Below are 17232 nucleotides of genomic sequence, written 5' to 3' on the forward strand. Positions count from 1 at the left end.
CTACAGATCCAAAGCATCAAACTGCCTTAGAACTGTAAATTGCAGAATTTTATGAGCCCATCAGGCAAGAATAGCTCAGCTAATTTGCAGAATGCTCATAGCGGCTCTTATTCCTAAATTACGTACAATGTTGAGCATGGAGAGGATAGATGAAAGTGCAAAGAGCTGTCTGACAATATTCTGTGAAAAAAAATTCAAAGTCAAGCTCCTCCATGCAACAAATCGTCAATTGAGGAGGCATTGAGCTCAGTACAAAACATCTAACAACAGTTGCTGTAGCAGCCTAGTACGAGGCAAGATTGCAATCACGTCAAGGAATTATCTTGAATCAAGAGCCATTTTTAGTCAAGAAATTGAATTTAAAAGAGCAAAAGGTCATTTGAAAAAAAATAATAAGATATCTCGAGAAAGAGCAACAAGTCAATTTATCAACAAGTCCACAACGAAGCAAGTAAGACTTCAAGTGGAAGAAATCAGAACATGAATCTTAAAGCTCCTCAAGGTTTCCTGAAGAATTAGAAACACTTACAAGCCTTCGGTTATCAAAGGAGAAATACTCAGAGTACAGCAAAGTGGGAAAGAGACAGAATTTTCAGTTGAAAAATTCGAAATTTTTGCCTGAGAAATCAAACTCTTCAGCAAAAAAGTCAGAAACTGTCAGCGGAAAAATTCAAGGTTTTCAGTAGAAAATTCAACATTCCGATATGAATCCCGTTTTCCTGGAAAAGCAATGGACATAATTTACTTAGCTTTTATAATCTTAGTACAATACAATTTTAATGTAGAGAGAATAATGGAGTTAGTTCCACGAAGGACGAATGGGGATAGGCCCATCTTATCCCCTGTGTTATCATCGCGGAAATGAACACCCACTAAAAGACTGTAATCCATGATTTTCTCCGCTTCAAGGAACTCACAATCCCGTTCACTTGCCTGATAACAGATAAACTTACAATCAATTAAAGCTGCAAAATGATAGTATATAGAGGATTACTATCAAATTAATCATGTCCAACCACTCACTTCATCAATTCCTGATACCAATTCCTTTGGAGGCGGAAGACAAAGTCAAGATCAAGATCCTTGAGGGTAGTAGTTTCATCAATCTCAACCTCAAGCTTCTCTGTAATGCAGCCATGTCGAGATCCTTTCAAGTCAAATCTTCTATGAATACGGTACTCGGAGCAAAACAAATTTCCCAGGACAATGAAGCGTGTCTGGTTGAAATTAAATTGACAAAAAAGAATTGAGAAATTTGAATACAATTCATGAACCTGAGCACAACAAAACATTGGTAGTCACATGAAACAAGTGGTTGTACCTTAGGTCCACCAGCTAGTTTGACACAATGCACACCATAAAACCGAGTCACGAGTGAATTTTCGTAGCGGCAAACATGTTGGTAGTAACTTGGAAGCATCCTAAGGAGAACCTGAACGGTAGAATTACCCAATTAGGACACGCCTAAATTTAATAATAGCAAGTTTCATTATTATAAATTATAACCAACACTAGAGCTTGAAAACAAAGGAATCACCGAATAGCCAACTAGGTAGCCAGCCAGCCTAACAGCAGAAACATTTGGTGGAAAAGAAAAATTAAAAAGCAAAGGTCAAAAGAAACGGCAAACAAACCTTGACTTCAGATTTCTTCACAATTTTGATCATGTATCGATCATCCTGGGTAAGATAGAAAAAACTACCACTCTTCCCAGTTGAAGAGAGTTCTCGGAGAGCATCATTCCCACAAATTGCCAGCATATAATCCGCCGGATCTATTTGAAACAGCTCCCTCAAATGTCTAAATCAACCAAAGAAATATATAATTTTATCAGCATTCATTCAAACTTTCTTAGTACTATAATACGTCTACAAATGATTTCATCGCTCGATCCGATTCATTGATTCACTGACCTGAACACCATAGGACAATAATCCTTCCATCGAAACTCGGTTGATTTATGCGTTGGTGTTAGTTTTGTGCCTTCTGGTGGAAACTTTGTCCAGAACTTCTCCTTTGGATCAAAATCACTTGTTTTCAGATCCCTTAATATTGAAGCATACTTCCCAACTGAATGTCTACAATAATCATAATATTAAACAATCCATCATTAAAAAAACAACAATAGACAAATTTAGAAAAATAAAAATGATGGAAATCATAGAAAATACCTAATATCGAGTTGAAGATTAAGCATCAAATCATAATTCTTATGACCCTTGGAAATGGTTTGGCCATGCTTCTTAGCTTCTTTAATAAAACAACAAGGACTCTTAGGAAGTTGGCGATCTAATCGTACAAATCCATCACCATAAATCATAGAAGCAGCTTCAACATTATCAATTATATCACAAGTTATATCACCTGCTTCTCCTTCACTTTCCCATATACAAATCCTTGGGAATATCCTCTCTCCTCCAACACCACTAGCCATTGAAACCCTTTTCTTAGGATTAAAATTATTGTTGTTCGTCACAAATAATTAATTCCCATTAGTAATCCCATTCCAAGACGACGATCGCAACGGTGGAAGCGGCGGCGGTGTTGGCGGCGGTGGGTAAGAAAAAGTCCCATTATGATCACTTCACCATTATCCCAGCAACCTTCAAATTTATTACCATTAGCCCAAATTAAACGGCCTTTACCACAAATCAAACCATTCTTCCATTCACCATGGTATTGATTTCCATTCCTCCAAACGTACCTTCCAGTACCATCCTGTAAATTCCAACAAAGAAAAAAGAATTTCAGCGAGTTTGTAATACTACTCAGAGTACAACAAAGTGGGAAAGAGATAGAATTTTCAGTTGAAAAATTCGAAATTTTTGCCTGAGAAATCAAACTCTTCAGCAAAACAGTCAGAATTTGTCAGCGGAAAAATTCAAGGTTTTTAGTAGAAAATTCAACATTTCTGCAAAATAGCAAGATTTTCAAGAACAAAAAATATCCTTGCAAAGATTCAGCAGAGAAAATCAGCATTTCCAACAAAGAAAAAAGAATTTCAGCAAGTTTGTAAGCTGTCCAGAAGAATTTCATCACCTGTTTCAAGCGCATGTCATAGGACAGCAGTTATAAAAACTCTTGCTATCTAGCATATAAGGGATATATACCCAAAAATTCTAAAATCAGACATGGATGTTTTAAAAATATCAATTAACTCACAAAATCCCCAAGATCTTTTAATATTTGTGTTTACTTGAGATATTTACCATATATCTACTGAGAATAATAATACTTACAATGTTGCAATTATCTAATTTTAGTTACCAACATGATTTCACTCAAAGTAAATTTTGTCAAACTTATTCTTATTCTAAACTCCAATTTAACAAATACTTTGCAATAATAAAAACCCAAGAATTGTTTCAAAAAGAAAAACAAACCAAGAATTCAGTGTATTTTTACCTAAGTTGTTGTTCCTGACTACAGTCTGCGATTGCACGCCCGCTGGTGACTTCCTGCTTGTGGCTTGCTGCTTGTGGCGGCTAGCTGCATCTAGTGGCTGGCGGCTTGCTGCTTCCTACTAGTGGCCGATAGCTGCAGGCTTCTAGATGCAGGTTGCCAGCTTCTAACGGCTCTAACTGCCTGCTGGTAGGGCTAGCAGCTGCCTGCTGCTGCGGCTGTCTGTTAGCAGCTAGGAAATTCTTAATATCTCCTCCAACATTCGTAAGCTTATCAAATCACATTGATGTATTCTACAAAACTCATACATATCACAATGACAAATATATTACCAAAATAACAATAATGCAAAATAAAACTAAATAATAGATTATTAAAATAAGACTAGTTTCTTATGGTTTTTCATACTCAGCGCTTCTATGGCATTCCAAGCTGACTAATATGATTCACGACATTCATAAGCTGGTCTAATATTTGGGCAGTTGGCTGATTCTAATCCAAAACAAACAAATTAAGCTTCAAGAGATTATTAAATAATCGCAAAACCAAACAAAAATCAAACAAAAACCAAACTTTTGGTCATTAAAACAGATAATCTTGCAGTCAAACAAAACTAAAAATGTTTAAGCTAAAATCCGTGTTCTTTTATTACTCTAAAGTAACTAAAAACTAGAAAGGACCAATCATATTTCCTGAGCTTCATCTTCACTTGCTTGCATGAAATCCCATAGAGTATCATCCTCGATTTCATCATCACAATCATCAATTCCAGGTTCTGCTCGCATATCCAACATGTATTCTGGAACATCAACAGTAGTGGCAGGCAAGTCCTCTCTCAGCCAACAAACATCATAATCATCATCAACGGTTGCCCTTGGGAGAACACCATCGCTAGCAAATTCATTCCAATAAGAAACTCCAACGTCACCATTTGATTCTTCACTCATATCAAAGATGTCTCCGGGGATAGTTTCCATAACGTATTGCAAATGCTTTTCTTTGGAATCTTGCACATAAAAAACTTGGTTTACTTGATTAGCCATCACAAAAGGGTCATTAGTATTAGGGGTGAGCGTAGCAGGGTACCCTGTAAAAATATCGGTACCCGGAACCGGAACCTGTTGCAACAGGTTCCTAAAAATAGGAACCGGAACCGGAACCTGTTGCAACAGGTTCCTAAGAATTGGGAACCAGAACCGGAACCTGCAGGTTCCGGTTCCTAAACAGGATACCCTGTTTTTCAAAGTAAGCTTAATAGTTACTTGATAATTGTGACAATTCTATATTTTTAAAAATGGATGTTCACAATTAAAGCTTACAACTTTAGTAAACTGCTTCAAATATAACAAACCAACACTAATTGTCTAGAATATTCAATACCATATAGGTTTCGGTTTCATGTATCCTATAGGGAACATGTACTAACAGGGTACCCTACAGGTTCTAGGTCCAAAATTTTATTACCCGGAACCGGAACCTGTTGCGACAGGTTACTAATTTTATTACCCGGAACTGGAACCTGTTCAACAGGTTCCGAGTTTGGAACCTGCGGTTCCGAACAGGTTCCGGTTCCAGATCAGGGTACCCTGAATTTTTGCTCACCCCTAATTAGTATAGCATAACCTTTTAAAATTTACACATGTTAGCCCAAACTCATCTTGCTCCACTTGAAACCATTTACAGCGAAACAATACCACTTTAAAATGACCAAAATAATCTAACTCAATGATATCCTCCACCACTCCATAATATTTTACATCCCCAACAACAGGATTTTGATCCCTAGAACTTGCAAAACTCGACATTGAAGATGTTACACTAACTCCACTACATTGAGTTTTTCTTTTTGACTCATGTGCAGTTGTATGAAATTTGTTACCATTTATTAGGTCCCCTTTAAAACTTCTCACAGTGTAGTCAGGACCTTGGGATAAAGCCTTGATTTCTGTGGAAACATTTTCTTCCCGTACACGATCCTTGAACCATGCTCCAATATCATGACTGTGCTCCTGTGCTCTCGCCCACCTACTCCGCTTAACCCGTCTACCTTGACTTCTTTGACGATTCACAAAATCTTGATGTTCACTACATACATATCACAAAGCAACTTAGTTGTATTAGTCAATTATAAATTAAACAATAAAGATTAAATATAGTTAATATGAAATAATACCAATTTAAAATTACTTATGAACCTTATGTATCACTGATTTCATCACAATTAAAGAGTACATAGCGATGAGCTTTCATCAAAGTGTCCTTATCTAAAGAAACCTTTTTGCCTTTATTTTTCTTTTTTACACCTAAAGGACGTCCAACATTAGGAAAAAGGCTTCCATCTTCATTGGATGCGGTATCATCATCATTTCTAGGTGCTCCATTCAACTTTGAACTAAAATCATCGGGAAGATACCGAGAACAAAAAATAAGGCATTCTTCTGCCAAGTAGGCCTCTGCAATGGAACCTTCGGGTCGACTTCTATTTTTTACATATGACTTCAATTTACCCAAATACCGCTCTTTTGGATACATCCAACGACCTTGAATAGGGCCCCCAAGCCTTACCAGCAATTAATTTGCATGATGTGTACCTGTTAACTTTGAGGTAAAGGAACTCTAAATGAAATAAGTATGCTTGTTAGTGCCTAGATCATAAAGGCAAGTGGGGACGGGTCCAACTTAGTCAAGCTCTGGTTCTGACCCAATCCAAATCACCAGCAAGGTAAGCCCAGCGGATATTAGCTTCTTTTTCTTAATAAAGTGGACTGCCACCTAGCTCCATTGCTTCATGGGTTGTTTCTAGTTCCTGCAAACCCAGCCTGACACACTTCCTCAAACAGTCCTTGGCCACCCAACTAATGCCAACAAAAGTGAACTTGGTTGAAATGATATTACAGGCAACTTCAGCAATGAAATTCCATGTATATGACAGTTTAGTAGAGGATTCTGCCAGTGTCTGGCAGTAGAAGTTCTGTAATATTTCATCCAACTTAGTTCTAAAATCACTGCCTATCACACAACCACACCCAACAAAAGCACTGCTCCAAAAACTTCTTCTTAAAGAGTACAGCCACAAATCCTTTTATTCAAACCAAAAGCAGTTGCACAAGAGCTTCAACAATGCTTAGCTTCCAAAGAAGCACCCTCCAAACAGGCACTTGATGACACTTTTCACAATTAAACCGTAAATGCCATATTCTTTTAAACCTTGCCCAAAGAAAAAATACAACCACGCGGATTCCAACATCACAAATTTCATGGACTGCCAAACTTTTCGATTTCTTTCATGATGCAAAATCATAAATATCAGCATGTTCATTGATCCCATTTATCCACAATGAGCACAATAGAGTTCATAGGCCATGAGGCGCACGAGAGGACCTCATATCCTTCAAACTTACAAAAATGGATCATCTTGATAGTCTCATTTGCTCATACACATCAAATTAAGTTTCCAAGGCTTACAACACCATTATCCTCAAAACCACAGCAATGTCTAACTCTAGACCCCTCTTGGCTGCATGTAAAAATAATCTGGTGGTGTTTATAATTATGATAGAAGGATATACCAATAAAATTAGAAACTGCTTAACCATTATCAAAATTTTCTATTTCTCAATAGAGAATAATGTTCTCAATCTTTGTGAATTTTACTATCTAGAGACTTATAGTACCTGAACCTGCTCTCTGAACATTGCAAAACCTCACCTTTCTCAATCTGATGCGCAGTCCAGGTTGTTTATTAGGCGGTCCAGAAATCATACAGTTACCAATCTGACCAAGCTCCAATGTGATCTTAACTTCAATTCATACATCAATAATTAGTACATATAAAGGTCCTGGAGTCTTGGGTTCTAAGGTATATGCTGATTTGTTCACTATAGAAATCAATTATATTTTGTTTGTTCTACTTTAGTCTAAACAACGTACCGAACAGAATTTGCCACTAAAATTTAAGTTAATAGAGGTTAGTTGTTAAGCTTTCAATCATGCTAACCCTTTTGTGAAATCAGCTAGATTATTAAACAGATGGTTATCCTTACTTGTTTTGTAACTTGAGCAGAAGAGTTTTAACTAGAAAAGATTTAAAAATTAAAGCATATTGAGGATTGTCAATTTATTCCCTGATGTCTAGTTGTTGCTGAACTGAGTAATTGCTGACAGATGCTAAGATATTTGTCCTAGGTCGAATTAACTTACAAATGAATTCACTAATGGTAGCTAGTGGGGTTGCTTACACTATGTGTGGGTTATATGCATCTGCACTAATTTTCCCACCTCTCCTATGTTTCTGTCCAACATTTTTATTAGTAAACAATGTCGGCATGTCACATATATATGCTTAGTTTATGATAGAAAGGGATACCAGTATATCAAATTTGATATTAAAAAACCTAGATATATAATTGAATTTAGAATGAAGATTTAATGGAGAGTTTGCTTTATGAGTGCTTATATATAGCTATTGTTTGGCTGTATAATTCTTACTCTTTATTTGTGCAAGCTTGCTTTATTAATGCGTGTATGTATATATATAATTCTTTTTTTTCTTCTGTATAATTGGATTCATTTTCAAAATTAATTAGCTACAAGTATGACAAAGAAAAAATCCACTAAGCTTGGAGCTATAAGAGGTTCTGGTGATGAGCATCAAACTCAAGAACCAAGAATGTCAGAATATGAGAGGCTGAGAATGGAAACAATTAGAGAAAATATGACAAGAATGGAAGAATTAGGTTTGAAGGAACAAGCTAAGTCACTGATGGCGCGAGTTCAAAATAATAGAGGCAATCAAAGTAAGAATAAACAGAAAAAGGTTTCGGGAGACGATGAGCTCTATAGGCCTAACCAAGATATGGAGCATGAGCTTGATTCCACCGATGAAGAGTTACCTATTCCACAGTCTAAAAGTAAAGACAAGTCCAATGCTATTCAATGGAAGGTAGTTTTTTCTAAGCTGTACATCAATAATTAAGCATGTCTCTCTTCTTTACACATGTAATTCTGTATGCATCAAGGTGATGTGTTCTGCTGCTATATATATATGTCATATGTGGGTTTAAAATTTAAAATATAGGTTTTAAATTGAGAATGGAACTCTATTATCTCATGCAAGTATATATGCAACTAGGAAATGTTTGAATGTTTTGATTTGCCATCATGAACATGTATTAATTGAAAATTTGTCCAGTTCTCTACAGATTTAGAAAGTAGTTAGAAAAATGTCTTGGTGTACTGCTGTTGCTTTATAATGTTGTTGTTGCCTATTGCTTTGCGGCGGTTGAAACTTTAATTCTACTGCTCTATTGTCATGAGTTGCTGCCGCCTTAATTCATTTTGTTTATCTCTATCTACTTTAATATGCTGCTCCAAGTTTTCTGCTCCACTAGTGAGTGTTGTTCCCCCTTCCTGCAGACTCCCCTCTTCCCTTACCCTTTGTCCTTCAACAATTAATTAAATTTGTTCCGATCCCCTGTGCTGCTGCGGTTTTCCTCTTCTCTGATATTGCAATAGAGGTTTGGGCTTGAGGTTTGGTGGCCCGTCAGTTTGGTGATATTTTCCTTGTATGCTCATATGCCTAAAGATCAGCTCAAATTTGACCTCTTATGTCAATATGGTGTCTGAAACAGTAAAGAACACAATTCTCAAGGCTACTTGAAGCACATGCTTAGTTAGACATTAATGTTGAATTGCTTATAAATGCCCTTATGAATGTGTGGTCTATGATCAATTAATTGCTTATCAATTTAACAAGAGTTATGAAGTGTGAAAACTTTTTTTGTATAATGTTTGTACATACATATATTACAGTATTGTATGTCTTTCTTTTTTCCATGTTTGTTCCCAATTTCAGATTCGTAAAATGAAGGCTCTGACTCGAAAAACAGTGATGGCAAAACGTCGGCGAAATGTTGATTTGGCTTCTTCACATGGTGGCTCATCTACCCCTAATCATACATTACATCAGCATTATTCAACCACAAGAGACGGATTAGAAGTTCAACACTTAAATCATGACAAGAATGATAAAGAAAATGGCAAGCTATCGTTTGTATTTGTAATAAAAATTCTTTACCTACATGCTTGATAAGTCATTTTTTTAACATTTGAATTTCTTTGCTCATGTTAGCTGAAAAGGATAAGCCTAGAAGAGGACCCACTATGTGCTACAAAGTCCATGGACGCAGCGAAGAAGAACGCTTGGAAATTACCTTGAATGAGCATGGACAACCTGTTGGTCCGGATGACAGTACATGAAATGAGTTCATTAGCTTCTTAGGAACAATAGCTCGAAAAGCAAATATCCTACCACTGACTGTCAAGAATTGGCCCATACTAAGGAACGAGAAGAAAGAAGAACTTTGGGATTATGTCTTGGTGAGTTACTTACTCAATTAAATAAATATGGTAGAAATGTTTTATAATTGCTTAACTTGTCCTATATGGATTCTGCTATCATGTCAGAGTGTCATGTTAAACTTTCTTGATTGGCATATGTTATGTAAAAAAAATGAACCCCAACAGTCATTATTGTTGTCGATCTGCCTACATGGTGTTCTGCTTGGCTGCCTGCTACTTTTTAAGATCAGTGACTTGTTTTGTAAGTGCTAGAATAGGTTCTAGACTTTCAATGAGTTGTTTTCTTATGTTCTTGATTTGTGATTAAGATTAATTAATTGGCTAACAGTGCCAATATGATCACTTTAGTATAACTTTTTTTTGTATTGTTGTAGAAACATTTTATTGTCCCAATTGAGGGAAAAAAATGGGTTTTGCAAACCATTGGCGCTGCTTGGAGAAGGTACAAATGTTATTTAAAAAGAGTACACTTTCATAAATATGACAATGATAAAACAAGGATGATCAAACGACCAAAACTAGTCCCAAAAAATATGTTCCAAGACTTGTTAAAGATTTGGAATGATGTCAAATATGAGGCATTACATTTAATTTTTACAAGTCTCTTATATTTCCCTGCCTTTATAGCAAAATGTATATTTCTTGTCTTAAAAAAAATGTTATTCATTAGTTCACCATCTTAATTTGTCAGGAACGATGTATGCAAAATAAAGCAAATCGGTTAGTTGGAAAGGAAAAGAACATTATGCATACTTCAGGACCAAAGAGTTTTGCTAGGGTTCGATATAAGTGGGTGAGTTTGTTTGTTTGCTTATTTACATTTCTCATCACTTTTATTATTGGTTTTATTTCTGCATTAAAATAATTGACACTCATCACTCTTGTATAGAAAAAGGATAATAAAACAACAAAAAATCCTAGTTTAGCTCAAATGTTCATAGCAACACGCAAGGAGAAGCTAACAAAGCGAAAGCCTGGTGACCTAAGGGACAAACTGATGGTAAGATTCATTGTCATTTCATGTTAACTTTTTTGCATTTAATTTTGTCAATATTAATTTTTGTCCTTTATCTTTTAAAATATAGACTGAACTTGAGAAATTAGATTCAGAGGAGGAGGTTGAAAGTGTTATTTCAACTATTATTGGTTCTAATAACAAGAAAAAGTCTCGATTAAATTTTCATGGAAGAGGTGTTTCATCAACTCAATTAAAGCAGAATGCCTTGATGAAGGAAGCTGAAGAGAAGCATGCTCAGGAGGTTCAAGCTCTACAAAAAGATTATGAGCACAAAAGGCAACAAGATAGAAGGGAGATAGCATATGGTCTTAGCTCCATCCTTTCTCAAATTCAACAACAAAATCCACAAATGTCTTTTGATTTAAGTATGCTTGGCTCTTTATTTCTTGATAATCAATCTGAGAAGGACGGTGTTAGTACAACAGAAGTGCTTCGACTTCAATCTTCGGCTTCTACATCCAAGGTAAAAACCTTTTGATTTCTATATACGTAAAATATATAGATAGAAAAGTAGCCAAGGCTTTCAATTTTTTTCTCACTTTTTTTTTTTTTTTTTTTTTTTGGTATTTGAGCGATAACTAAGTTGAAATATTTATCTATTTTATTTTATTTTTTGTACAGGGAGATGAACAAGAAGAAGATGAAGAAGGCTGTGAGTAAGAAGAAGAAGAATATGACTTTATGGCTAAATTTAAAGTTGCTTTAACCTTTTATTATTTCTTCTATTTTTTAGTTAGACTAATATTATGGCCTACAACATTCTAGTAAACAATAGATTATTTAGATAGATTTGATGTTGAAAACAAGTTGATATTGTTTTGTTGTATTGTTTTACTAATTAATTTTATAAGTTTGGGATTCTGTAGTCAAATGCTTATTACATGCTTTAATGTTCAACATTTTTCTAATATAACAAATTCAAAATAGTACGACACATTCTCACTCCTTTAATATAATATAGTAATATATTGCAATAGAAAACAAAAATAGCCGATTCATTGTAGTCATTTGATTTATATAGAACAGTTTTCTAAATGTTGTCTTTAAAATATTTGGCAACACTTTTGTATTATTACTAGCAAATACAACATGTGAAAAGATTGTTTTATATTATGCCAAAAGGTAATAATTTTGAATCGTCTCCTAAAGTGGCAACAATTTTCATTTGTTGCCTTTGTAAAAATGTTGCCTTAGGTATTATTTTACCTTGGTTTTTAAAATTGTTGCCTTTGTACGAAAATGCGTTGCCTTATGAATAGACAACAGGGGCATAAACTACGCCTCATATGTGTTGCCTTAGATACAAGGCAACACTTTTTTAATATTAGGGAATGGTTTTTCATTGTTACCTTAGCTTCATTTTGTTGTAGTGCACTTGAATCTTCATGGATCTCATCCATCTATTCCTTTGGGCCTTCACTCCATTTGCTTCTTGGATCAACTGCAACCTGTAATACTATTCTATTCTATCTACTACTTAAATAAAATAAAATAGATTACAAAAATACTTAACGGTACGCAGACCGTATTTAGATTACAAAAATACGAAACGATGCGCAGATCGTAATTATAATCTATGGGCCATACTAGTCTATACATAGCAATAAATAATATCATATATTATAAAATGCCACATAATAAATCACTCATCATGCTTTCCTAAACTACAACATCAAATGTTCACAATTAAGGAAACATGGCTTTAAATATCTCATATTTTAATTAAATACTGCAATTAGATAATATCATATATTATTCATTACCAATCATAAAATGTCATATATTTTAATAGGTATGAGATAGAATCAAATCTTATTTTAATTATGGAAGATAAATCACATTTAAAATCCATGATTATCCTCACTAATTTAGGAGATTCTATCCTAATTACTAGCCAATCACAATATTTTAAAGTAATTAATATCCTAAAATAATTATGGGATAATCACATTATTCAATCAATTATTATCCAAATAAAATCTTTTGCTCCATAATTATCCAAACTTAACAAAATTAACAACTTTAATCTTGGTAATTATCTTTTCAAAATCAAAACTTATCACTTTAATTTTTAATTTTGAAATCTGATTTTTTTTATTAAAATAAAATAAAATAATTTTTTTTTTTTGAAATCAGCGCCAGCCACCGTGGTGTGGACAGCCGAAGCCAGCCACGGTGGTCGTACACCTTGCGGTGTACGCTGCTGTGCAGCGACGATGGAGGCGGCGGCAGCAGCTCACGCAACTCTTGCGTACGCTGTTGTTGCTGCTGCTGTTGTCCGGCCACTGCCCACCCTGCCCTCCCATCTGAACCACCCGCAGCGGCAGCCGCCGTGGCTGCGCCACCCAGCCGCGGTTGCGCCGCTAATATATTTTTTTTTATTTTAATTTTAATTTTAAACAAAACAATTTTGATAAAATTAAATTTAACTTAATGTGGTCCAATTAATTTCAAAATTAAATCATATTCAATCTTAAAATTAGGGTTCTTCATGAAATTAATCCCCAATTCAATTTAACTCTTAAATTAAATAATTTGATCATGAAAAATACATAATTTAACATGAAATCAAATAGATTAAATTCATTAATAACATGGTAAACGAATTAAATCAAAACCAAAACACAAATTTCACAAATTAGGGTTTAGAGTTTCGAAATTTTCGAAATTAGGGTTAGGGGTGTTCGAAATTTTCGAACAATCTAGGGCAAATTTTCGGACCTTTAATGGTTAATTTGGAGCAAATTAAACAACTTTTAATGATTCTATATTGTGAAATCACATTTAAAATAATAATTGACCCATAATTAAATTATTCTCCCTCCTAATTGAGTTAAAATTGTGGACTATCAAAGAATTAATATTCAATATATGTACATGCATAGGCTAACTGATACCACTGTAGGAACTAATAGGTACAATATGTGGACAAAAATGAATCATATTCATGGAGCACCTAAAACCCAAGATCATGCATAACACATAAAGAATTAGAATTAATACCTTTGAAGCGTGATTCCACATATGATCGAACAAGAACAAGGGAGACAAAGAACCCCAAACGTGATTCCTCTACTTGGTCCATGAGCACGGATCAAACCTCCACTAATGCTAGTTAGTTGTGATCGAACGCTTCAATCAACCTTTGACGGAGATGTGAGTCACGAGCACACCATGAACCACCCAAGAACCACCACACGAACCACCTTGAGGGGCGGCCGCACGCACGGACAAGGGAGGAGAGAGAGAGGGTCGAATAGAGAGAGAGAGATTAGGGTTTTGGGAGTTGGTTGCTTGATGCACAATTAACTGTTAATTGTTATATCATGCAACCCTAGGCATGGATTATATTTATAGATCATATCTCTAAATAAATCCATGACTAGGCCCAAAACATATAATGCTCATCTAACTATCCTAGCCCAACAATCAATATGGCATGTCATAAACTCATGAAGCCCAATAATGGGCTTCTAACTTGTTTGACCCAACACTCTTGTTGTGTGACCTCATAGGATCCATTCTATTGGGCTTTAGACTATTTAACTAGCCCAAAGATCATTTGTCATATCTAGCACCAAACAATGACGACCCAAAAGAACGAACTAATTATCTCCATAATTGTGATCCTTGATATATCTAGTAATTGCACTTATCGAAGACATAGTTCCTTCAACCTCCTCTTCCAACAAAGGCAAAACTTTGCCATTACTGTCAGTCTGAATCATTGAAGCCGTAGCACAAGCAAAGGAAATATGATCCCCCTTAGCATACAATGCGCTAATCCGCCTCACCTCAGCTTGCAACTCCTCATTGTCCTCTGGAATCGTAGAGGGAACTGCTTTCTTACCCTTTGGAATACCTAAAACGTATTCCACCTGCACAAGGCTAAGAGGAAACACATATCCATCCCCAAATTGTATGGAACCATCTCCTTCAACCCTTGTGAAAAGCCAGTACGCAAATTTACGAGGTAAGTAACTGATAGGTATACTTAACAAGCCACCAAACCCCATTTCATTGACCACCTTCCTAGAATCATCAAACCGCCCAACAACACCATTCAGATTTGGAGCGTACACAAAAAAACCAGAGAAATTAAGTTACATTCACCAATTGCATTCCCACTAAATAAAAATATTTCCATACAACCACAAGTCAGGACACACACACCCCCACATAGCTAAGAAACAACCAATTCCATCAAAACTACACTAGCAAGGGCTAAATTATTTCCAGTAATTCATATATACATATTTCATAGGAGCACAAAATAAAATTTTATTAAATTCACAAGCAATTCTCAGATTTCTAACAGCAAAATATTTAAATAACTTATAACAACGTACTGCTTACAATTACCAAGTTAGAGGACTTTAGGGGAAATAAATCCAAGTAGACTGAAAAAAACAATACACAACAAAATTCACTAAGTCCCACAAATAAAAATTGGAATATTTTTAAAAATATACACAAACAATCATAGAAAGATACATTCACCTATTGCATTTCCATTAAATAAAAAAACCTTTAAAAACAAGTAAGGACACACAGACACACACGTAACTCTAAAACAACCAATTCCATGAAAACAGGAACCATAATACCTTTTGCGTCCTTCGTGACTGGGTTTTCACCACAATCTCCTTTGCCTTCACCTTTTCACCCGCATAAACCTGCGACAAAATTAAACCCTTATTGTAAATTATAAGCCAATTAATTAATCTTCAATATTATCAACAAAAAATTACAATTTTCAAAACATTGATTACATTTACCTTTGCTTTCTTCCCTTTCTTTTTTTCATCCTGACCACCCTTACGTTTTCCACTTTTGACACGATCTTGCAGCAACATCACAAGAAGCTCCTCCAATGCCGGTTTTCGGGATTTTCGTTTTTCATCCCCACTCTCAAATTCCTCATTTTCCTCATTAACACCATTTTAGTCAGTAGCTGCATCGGTGGAACAATCTTCTTCATAATCACCATTTTGATCGTCAACATCATCATTAGACTCATAATCACCCAACTCCTCTACCTTAAACACGGGATCCTCATTTATTTTCTTGCCTTTATTACCACCTTTCCTTTTGGGCACTTCTTCACCGACCCGACTCAATATTGCTTTCGATGACACCTACATCAAGGTTTTAAGATATTTAATATCACCAAACAAACACAATATAATCAAACACAAGTCCCATTCATATTGCACAAACAAACTCACCAAGTTCTTCCTCACAGCACCTGAGGACCCTTCACCACCTGAATTTTTCCTCTTCTTCATTTACATTGCCCTCACAACAAACAACAACTTCCACATTACCATCATTTCCTCAATCAATAGTCAATCATAAGCCAAATCATAAAACACAGTCAAACAACCAATCAAATTAATAATACCACAATCCATATCAAATTACTAAATCCACATTCCATATCAAATACTAAATCCGCAATCCATATCAAATACTAAAATCCGTTACTAAATCAAATACTTTACTAACAATTAAATCACAAAACTTCAACAACATTAATAAAGCTACATTAATATCTAATAAACCCATACTTTACTAATAATTGATTAACAGAACTTCGTAAACGATCACATTATCAATTTCACAATGCCTATAAAACAATTTCCAATTTCACGTCCAGAACAAATTCATCCACTTACCCTCAAAATGCAATCCCTAATTTCCTATTGAACACCACATTTCTTAAATTTTTAGCAATTACCAATTTATGAACTCAAAGTTAAACAATATTAGCAATTTACAAACAAACTAAATCAATAATTATATGCAAAATACCTAACTTCGACAAAATAAAACAACATTTTTCAACCCCAATTTCGACTACACTACTTCGCTGCAGTAATTTCGATGTAGTCCACCCCTCACCACAACCCTCAACACAAACTTAATGTAAATATAAAAGGTTTTCGACCACATACCTGCAAAATGACGCCCTTTCGACGGATACCCGCACAAACTCACTTCCCTTTCTTTAAATTCTCCGTCCCCGACAAATCCTACAGCCAACCGAACCGACAAAGGAGAATGTCAACAAACACCACCGATAACTAACCGCTCTCACGACGAACTCTGAGTGCGAGAAGAGAGAGAAAATTATTTGAGTTTTTAAAACAGGGAGAAGAGAGAGAAACATAAAGTCCTCTGCCTTTTCACTTCCCTTTTAATGCTCCGTTACAATTCAAAATATTACAGGTCAGCGGAAGGTCAAGCTACATCAACTTTTTAGTTTTTTAAAATGCCCCAGCTGAAATGACTTACCTGCCCTCCTATATACATAGCTCACATATAGGAGCTATGCGCCCAGGGATACTCCTTTAAATGTATAATCCATAACCTTTCTTACCTTATAGTACTCCAATGCCTATTCACAGATCCTTTCCAAGATTCCTATCATGTATAGTCAACAACATATT

General features: G+C 35.2%; 1 long non-coding RNA gene and 1 pseudogene across 1 annotated transcript; one reads left to right on the top strand and one right to left on the bottom strand.

Annotated features, from left to right (window-relative positions):
* Positions 1 to 657: 657 nt before the first annotated feature.
* On the bottom strand, positions 658 to 7729 carry LOC145619743 (uncharacterized; annotated as a pseudogene).
* A 1934-nt stretch (positions 7730 to 9663) lies between these two features.
* On the top strand, positions 9664 to 10750 carry LOC145620663 (uncharacterized). Its single transcript, XR_014108278.1, has 3 exons — positions 9664 to 9780; positions 10454 to 10555; positions 10652 to 10750. It is a non-coding gene; the product is annotated as an uncharacterized LOC145620663 (long non-coding RNA).
* The last annotated feature ends 6482 nt before the right edge of the window (positions 10751 to 17232 follow it).

Source organism: Chenopodium album, chromosome 27 (genome assembly GCF_948465745.1).
Source record: "Chenopodium album chromosome 27, dcCheAlbu1.1, whole genome shotgun sequence".
NCBI classification, from domain to species: Eukaryota; Viridiplantae; Streptophyta; class Magnoliopsida; order Caryophyllales; family Amaranthaceae; genus Chenopodium; species Chenopodium album.